The sequence below is a fragment of the Globicephala melas genome, chromosome 4 (assembly GCF_963455315.2).
Source record: "Globicephala melas chromosome 4, mGloMel1.2, whole genome shotgun sequence".
In the NCBI taxonomy this organism is placed as follows: Eukaryota; Metazoa; Chordata; class Mammalia; order Artiodactyla; family Delphinidae; genus Globicephala; species Globicephala melas.
Genome location: NC_083317.1, coordinates 35904324 through 35912606, shown reverse-complemented (window position 1 = coordinate 35912606; position 8283 = coordinate 35904324). Strand labels below are relative to the sequence as shown.

General features: G+C 35.9%; 1 long non-coding RNA gene across 1 annotated transcript in view; it reads right to left on the bottom strand.

Annotated features, from left to right (window-relative positions):
• Positions 1 to 200: 200 nt before the first annotated feature.
• The window catches only part of LOC132597189 (uncharacterized), a 254241-nt gene continuing 246158 nt past the window's right edge, over positions 201 to 8283 (bottom strand). The window contains exon 6 of the long non-coding RNA XR_009563602.1: positions 201 to 1421. This is a non-coding gene — a long non-coding RNA (uncharacterized lncRNA). The remainder of the gene's footprint in view (positions 1422 to 8283) is intronic.

Genomic DNA, 8283 nt, shown 5'->3' with positions numbered 1-8283 from the left:
TACATTTTCACAGAATTTATTGGCAGTGGCACTCATCCAAAATATCTAAGAATATTTTTATATCAGAGTTTGAGTTATTATAATTATGGTTTAATTCAAAAAACTGAAGAAGAGGAGATTTTTTGAACATCTACCTTGTGCCTGACACTTGACATGCATTATCTTATATAACCTTCATAACACAATATTGAGGTGGGTAATATCATTTTTTATTTTGTATATTAGTAAACAGAAGCTCACAGGTATTAAACTATATATATATATATATGTACAGAGATTACATGGGAGCCATGGAATTCAAACAACCAGTCGGTTATAACTACCACATCAAACTTTACCATTCACACACTGTCATTGCTCAATCGATGTCATGAAATCTTTCTTCCTTCTTGAGGGGATGAGGATGTTCTTGCAGCAGCTGGGGAATATTTGTCTTTTTGAAGTAAAAATTCAGTTTATTAATCACAAACTATGCCTTTGACCTAGATATTGTCATGTTGATACTTAAGACAGAAACCTCAAGTTGTTTAGATACTGTTGAGAGCAGCCTCTAAATCCAAATGAATTTTTACTTGATGTTATTCTCAGAACTGGTCAGGGAAATATGTACTTAGCATACTCCTACTGTCACTTCCTCTTTCGTCATTCCTCCTTGGCTGAGTCTTCACATGGCCTTTTAAGATCATCTCTAAGTATTTTCCCCATTCAACACCCTTTAACCCTATGTCTGTGCTAAAGATGTAAAAGGTTTACTGATCTGTTTTTCTTTTTTTAAGTCTTTAATAGAGTGGTTTATCTGTTTTTCAATTGCTTTTTGAGTATATTTCATATCACAGATATAATACAACCTTTTAACTAAACTATGATAAGGCCTTTTGGAAAAGCCTTCAACTTGGTAATGAGCTCTCTAATTTCAGCTTGACCACAGCAGCCTCAGATATCTGAAAAGATGCTCACTTAAGAACTATGTTATTTCTTCCACTAGTGAATTAAATTATTTCAGACAGTTATTTTCTTTATCTTTGTCTGTTGATACCCATGCTATTCTGGAATTGGTAGGGCAGACCAAAAATTCAAAGGGATAGCAAAAGGTAGTTTAGCAAAAGGGCTATTTATGAAACACTTAAACAAACTATGAGGGAATGGGGAAGCATGCAAATGACTAGCAAGAGTAGAGAGCTATTATTAACCCAGGCTGAAGGGGAAAATGGGAAAAAAATTAGTGTCATTAGATCCTTGGATAACTGGAACAATAGAAGAGGAGCACCCCAAAAGGAGCTTTGGCAGTAGAGGCTGGAAGCCAATGTCTGAGAAATGTCCAAGATCTCTGCCATTCTGAAAGTCTCTGCTTTCCATTGTCTGAAGGAAGCTTGGAGTCAGAGGCAGGAGCCCAGGAAACGTTGTCTATAAAAGTTAGTCTCCTGTGGTACAGAACAGGACAGCAAAGATGAGAATACAAATAAGAGGAGAGGGTAGTAAGTGTAAAAGAGTCAATGTAATGTTCAAATGTGTATCTCCAACTCAGATCTCCCCTCTGAATTTCAGACATCTATATTTAACTATTTACTTGATTCTTCCACTCAGATACCAAATAGGTCTCTGTGGTACACAGAATTCTAAGATGGTCCCCAAGTTTCCTGCTCTCTGGTGTATTTGACCTGAATAATCCCTTCCTCTTGACTGTGGAGGGTCCTAGGAATGTGATGTGATAGTTGCTCCATTGATTAGGTTATGATATATTATCAAGATGATGGGGTAGTCACTCCATGATTATGTTACTTCACAGAGGATTGCCTGGTAGCTGACTTAGGGGGATTCTCCTGCTGGTCTTGAACAAGCAATTGCCTTGTCATTCAGAGAACCACCTGGCATGGAATGGCATGTGGATTCTAGGAGCTGAGAATGGCCTTGGGTTCACAGACAACAAGAGCAGCACATGAGGCCTAGAGTTCAAGGAACTGAATTCTGCCTGAATAAATTTGAGTATGCTGTGCTCTAGATGAGAATCCCAGAGTGGTGGACACTTTGATTTCAGCCTTATGAGACCCTGAGCAGAGAATCCTGTCAAGTCAAGCCCAAAGTTCTGACCTACAGTAACTGTAGGATAATGAACGGTTGGTGTGCTTAGATGCTAAGTCTGTAGCAATTTGTTATACAGAGCTAAAAATCTAATAATATGTAAAAGGTTGAAAATAAACTCCTGACTCTCCACCCTTAAATGCCAAATCTGCTCCTCCCCGACTTTTCCTCAGGTAACTCCATATTTCAACATACTAAGGTCCCAAAATCTTTATTCAACTTTAATTTTACTCAATATTTCATATTTTACGAAGTTCATCTGTAAATCTGTTGGCTCTATCTTCTAAATATGTCCGTAATTCCAGCATATCTAACCCCTTAGACCACCACTTGGGTTATTGCCGCCTTCATTCTTTCTTTGGATTCTTTCAGTAATTTCCAAACTGCTCTGGCTGCTATCATATGTGCCTACAAAAATCTATTGTCCACAGATAGAATAATACTTATAAAACACAAATTGAAAAGTGTCTCTGTTCAAAACCTCACAGTGGTTTCCAGTATCACTCAGAAAAAAAGAAGTTTCTTTAAATAGTCCATAGACATCAGAGCAATTCAAAGTGGGGTCTGTAGTCCATAAATTATTGTTTCCTATTCGTGCCATTTTCATTAACAGAATATGGATTTTGTAACTTTTTTCTTTTTTCCTATGTTATGTTTTATTTATTAAAATTTATTTTTTATGTTGACTCCAAAATTTGGGTTGCATTTTACAGATGTACACTTACTTTAAATTTATGTTTCTAGCAAATCATTTTAATTATATTTTACAAAAAAAGTATCAGCTTGTGACAAAAAACTACAGTTGAACAATTTTTTAACCACAGAGAGTTTGAGAAGCTCTCAGATTTCCTACCACCCTGTTCCTTGCTTGCTCTGCTTGAGTCTCACTGGCCACTGGATAGTCTTCAAACTCCTCAAGGGCATTCTCATCTCAGGTACCTCTGCCTGAAATAGTCTTGTCTCAGATATCCTTAAGGCTTAATCTTTCACCTCACTTAGGTCTCTACTCAAATGTCACCTCATCAAAGAGCTTTTAAAAATCACCTTTTCTTTTATCATTACCCTTTAAATATAGCAATTCCTTTCTCCTCTACAATCCCTATTTCCCTTATCTAACTTTATTTTTCTCATTTAAAGATATATTTATTAACATTATATACATGTGTGTTCATATATATGTAAATAAGCATAAATGAATTTCTAAGAATATATATACACATATACATGTATATTAGTTTTTTTTATTGATGTGTAACAAATTACCACAAACATACTAGCTTACAATAAATTATTTTAATATGTTAAGCTAAGGCTTAGGACATATACATCTTTAGGTAGCTATTATTCTATTAAAATATATACATATATAAATAAAACTATTGCTTATTTTTCACCTAAAAGATTATAATTATTAGTTTATTATAACTGGAACTTGTGTGATCAGTGCCTAGCACATTTCCTGGCATGTTTTGCTACTATATAAAATTTGTTTTACACATATATACAGTCAGTGATTTGATGAGAATATTATATTTTACATATATTTCCTAGGTATGTGTATGTGTGTATACATATATATATGAAATATAGATACACACACACAATTCTTTTGAACTATCATCCCATATTGATTCTAAATATTTATTTATCATTGATTCTATATTTCCATTTTATAAACAATAAAAAAGAAGTAACTGATGATTTAATGTCTTTTCAGATAGCTTCAGCCTATTCAGAGGATTAATTTACTTCTAATTTTAAACCATTTATGTAAAAATGGTTTTTACCTAGGCTAACCAATAAATCTTAACTTTTGTGGTAATGTTAAAAATTATTAGCCACACAGTAATTTAAAAGGCATAGTATAAAGTGTCAGTATCATTGTTGTAGAGATTACACTTCTTTCTTTTTATTAGTAGTTACTTAATCTTACAGGGGAGGAGTAGTAAGTTATATCTTTTCCAGTAAACATAATCTGGCCTTTCTTTTAGGAAAATTGTTACATGTACACAAGCAATTCAGAAAATCTTGTTTATTAATAATGCACTAATAATTCATATATTTGAAACACTTCACTTTTTATGTATCTTTTAATTTCATTTTCCTGTAATTTTGCTTTTGTATTAAATAGAATAAGATGATATGCTAATAATCAAATGTCAAATTTTCCAATATTTAGTGCATAATACTCAGGCTGTTGTTTTGTGATTAACCAATAAAGAAAAAAAAAAGTGTTGAATTTTGGTTAGTACGAAAAATATTCAAAATATATTTTTCTCTACTTTTTGAAATTCTATCATTTAAGCCTCTGCTTTAGGTATTAAAAATTTTGTTGGTATTGATATTCATTTAGTAATTCTAATAAAATACACATAGTACTGGACCAATTTAATGGAATAAGTAATACCTCAAGCTTAATACAGGGAACCCTTACGCAAACATGTCCTCTGAACACAGAGGAAAGGAGGAATTCCATTCAACAAAGGCCAGACACTGTGCTAGTACAGCAGAACAACCATGAATCAAAACAGACAAATGCTTTGTTTTCATGGAGCTTATGTCCAATTGGGGCAGACACCATAAACAAGAAATACGCCTATGTCAAGTGGGGATAAGTGCCGTGAGGAAGAACAAAAGAAGGTAAAGAAATTGAAAGTGACAGTAACAGTAGAATGTCCTTTCCTATGAAAAAGAGAAGGTCTGTTTTAGAAAGTGAGATGTAAGCAGAGGTCAGAAAGGAGTGAGATGCACAGGTATGTGGGCCAAGAGCTTTCCAGGAAGAAGACAATTTTTTTAAAAATTTATGGACGGGTAATAAGGTTAATTTTCCATCTTTATGTTTTGCTTTCTGGAAAAGTATTTCCAGGGTATAAATAAAACTAGGAGTATTTGTGGTAATACATGATGAGTACACGAAGATGATTTTTACAGAGGTATATACGTGAAGGTATGTTGCAACAGAAATGAACTTTCTTGGCAAAGATTAGCCTCCATTGAGTATACACTAAGTCTTGTCGGAGGAAAGTCAGAGAACTTGGGTATGTTCTCAGATAATTTTGTAAAGAGGATGGATGTGAACACTAAAGCTGCATTAGTCTCAAACTAGTTTCTCAGACCCTTTATGGCAACTGTTACCCCCATTCCTCAGTGCATTGGAATGCACTTCTAATTCTGTCAATGAAGGACAAAGTTCTTACACATATTCTTTAAAATGCTGTATTTTTCTTGAATTATTTTATCTTTATGCCCACTTCAAGAGTCTAACTATTAGTGGCCCAATTTCTTTATTTTATATAGCAAGACAAGTTTGTTAAATCAAACTCATTCTCCTGAGTCAAGTCCTGTTACTCAAAACAGCACTATCTCAGATTAAATGTATATCTTAAATTTAAATGCATTCAATTCCTATAGCTCTCCATTCCTTTTCCTCTTCTAAAGAAAAACAATATGAAAATTTGCTATACAAAAATTTCCAGCTTGCTGAGTGACATATACATTTTTCCTGTCCCCTACCTTTTAATGTTAGAGTTACATTCAGCCTAGCAGAATTAATTTTCTTTATCCTCAGATTATGTTTCAGTCCATTCAATAAATTATCTGGAAACTAACACATGTGAATTAACATGTAATTAACAAATATTCAAGGCACTTTGGTGGGCGCATACTCTAAAGCATGTATTATACAGAAATGCTCCACTGAGAGACATCATTCTACCTGTCTCTGAATATTGGAAGTCAAATAAAATTTTCTGCCTGCCTGATTCTGGGATTGAAAGAAAAATGTATAGATCATCAAAATCCAAGGTAATGTCTGTTTTTCTATGTTAAAAGAAATTACAAACAAACAGTGTTGATCATGGGATCCTAGACTTCAAGACAAGAATTGTGAGAAAGTCATATTTTGGTGCAAGTTCAAGATGGCAGCATAAAAATATCTCAAACTACCTTCCTCCCAGAGACACACTGAATCTACTGCTACATATGGAGCAATTTCCTCTGAAAAAACCCAGAAACTAGCTGAGCAACTGCTACACATTAAGAGAACAAGAGAAACCTATACTGAAATGATTAGGAGAGGCTGACACATAATATCATGATAAACACTGCCCCCAGCTTGGAGACCCACAATATGGAAGGGACTCAAAACCTGGAGCTCCTCCCCAAGCAGCAAACTTTTAAGACCTGTACTCCAACTTCTAAGACCAGGCACTCCAACTTTTAAGACCTGCCCCTGAGAGATGAGCACTCAGAACATCTACCATTGAAAACCAGTGAGGCTCACATACATGAGACTCACAAGGCTATAGTGAACTGAGATGTGGTTCTCAACCCACCCCAGGTCCCAGTACAGAAGCAGTTATTTGAAAAGCACTCAAATACTCTATGAAAGAGGTTTATTTGCTTACCGTAGTGTTGGCCCAAGGGGCAGGCATCTAACTTAACACACATCTAGAGGACTGCTGAGATAACATCCAGGGACAGGGGCTGGCAGGAGCCATTTTTGCACTGTCTACGTCACTTCAGAAGTGGGTCCTTTTTTTTTTTTTTAAATCATAGTCTTTCACACCTTCAGGAGTCCCATCTTTACACTCTCCCTCTGACATGCTCCAGAGCATCAGTATCTCCCTAGGGGTGCTTTTACATGTGTCTGGTTCCCCATTTTTTGTGGTTGCCACCTAGGGGAGACCCCTTGATCACCTGGCTCTAGTGGCCAGCCTGGCCTGCAATCCTGGGTCCCATGGGATTATAACAATTGGAGAGACAATTCTTGGCTGGCTACCAAAACCAGGGCACAGACAACAGACTGAAACACACCTCCAGTCCCTCTGTGAAAAAAGGTCTATCAGCTTGTCCTGGACTTTCTGCCTAAGGCATAGTCTTTGGGTTTGACACAGACCAAGGAGCCTACATCAGGGCTCTCAGGGAACAGAGGCCAGTGGACATCAACTCTGTGCTTTGTATTTGCCTTGCACCAGCTTGCTATTCTCTACCAGAATAAAGTTTATACCCTTGTCAGTCACCTTGATTATCATAGTTGCTGCCAGGGGACACCTCTAGATTGCCTGGTTATAGTTGCCAGTGGGGCATATGCTCATGGGTCCCAGAGGACTATAACCAACAAATAAATTGTTCTTAAATGACTATCACCCCCCAGGGGACCAACAAGAGGCCACAGTACAAGGAAGCCAGTCTTTCTGTGTAAGAGACCTATTAGTGTATCTACATAGCTGCAGTCTTAAGGGTAATCTTCTAATAAAATACATATCTAAGGGTTGACTGTAATCTGTTTCAGACACCTCAGAAGACAGTTGCTACCTTTTCAGTTTCCCTATGCTGCACTCAAGAGTGCCAATATCTTTCAGAGGGAAGCATTTACATGTGTCTGGTGCCCTGGATTTTATATCTGGCACTCCGTTTTTTTCATGGCCACTTCACAGGGGAGACCTCATGACCACCTGGCTCTGGTGTCCAGCTGGGCTTGTGGTCCTGGTTCCCATGGGACTGTAACAAATGGAGAGACAGTTCTTAGCTGGTTACCAACCCAGGACAAAGCACAGAGAGCAAGCTGAAACATACCCAAAACAAATAACAAGATAAAATCTCAGAAACAGTCCTTAATGAAATGGAGATAAGTAATTTAATTGATAAAGAGACAAAAAAAGTCATGAAGAGCTCACCTAGCTTGGAAGATGAATGGATGAACACAGTAAGAACATTAATAAAGAGAGATAAAATATACAAAAGTACTGAATAAAAGTTGCAGAGCTGAAGGATACAATATCTGACCTGAAAAATACACTGCAGGGTTCAAAAATAAATGAGATTAATCAGAAGAAAGGATCAATGAACTTGAAGACAAAACAGTGGAATTCACCTAATCAGAGCAAAAAAAAAGGAAAAAAAAAAGAATAGAAAAGAAAAGAAAGAAAAAGAATGAAAAAAATGAATATAGCTTAAGGGACTTATGGGACAACATCAAATGGACCAACAGTAGCATTATAGAGGCCTCAGAAGAAGAAAAAAGAAAAGGACAGCAAATTATTTGAATATATTAATGGCTAAAAATTCCCTAACCCAAGAAAGGAAACAGATATCCAGATCTAAGAAACCCAGAATGCTCCAAATAAGAGGAACCCGAAGAGACTCACATCAAGACATATTATAATTAAAATGTAAAAATATAAAAACAAAAACAGAATCTTA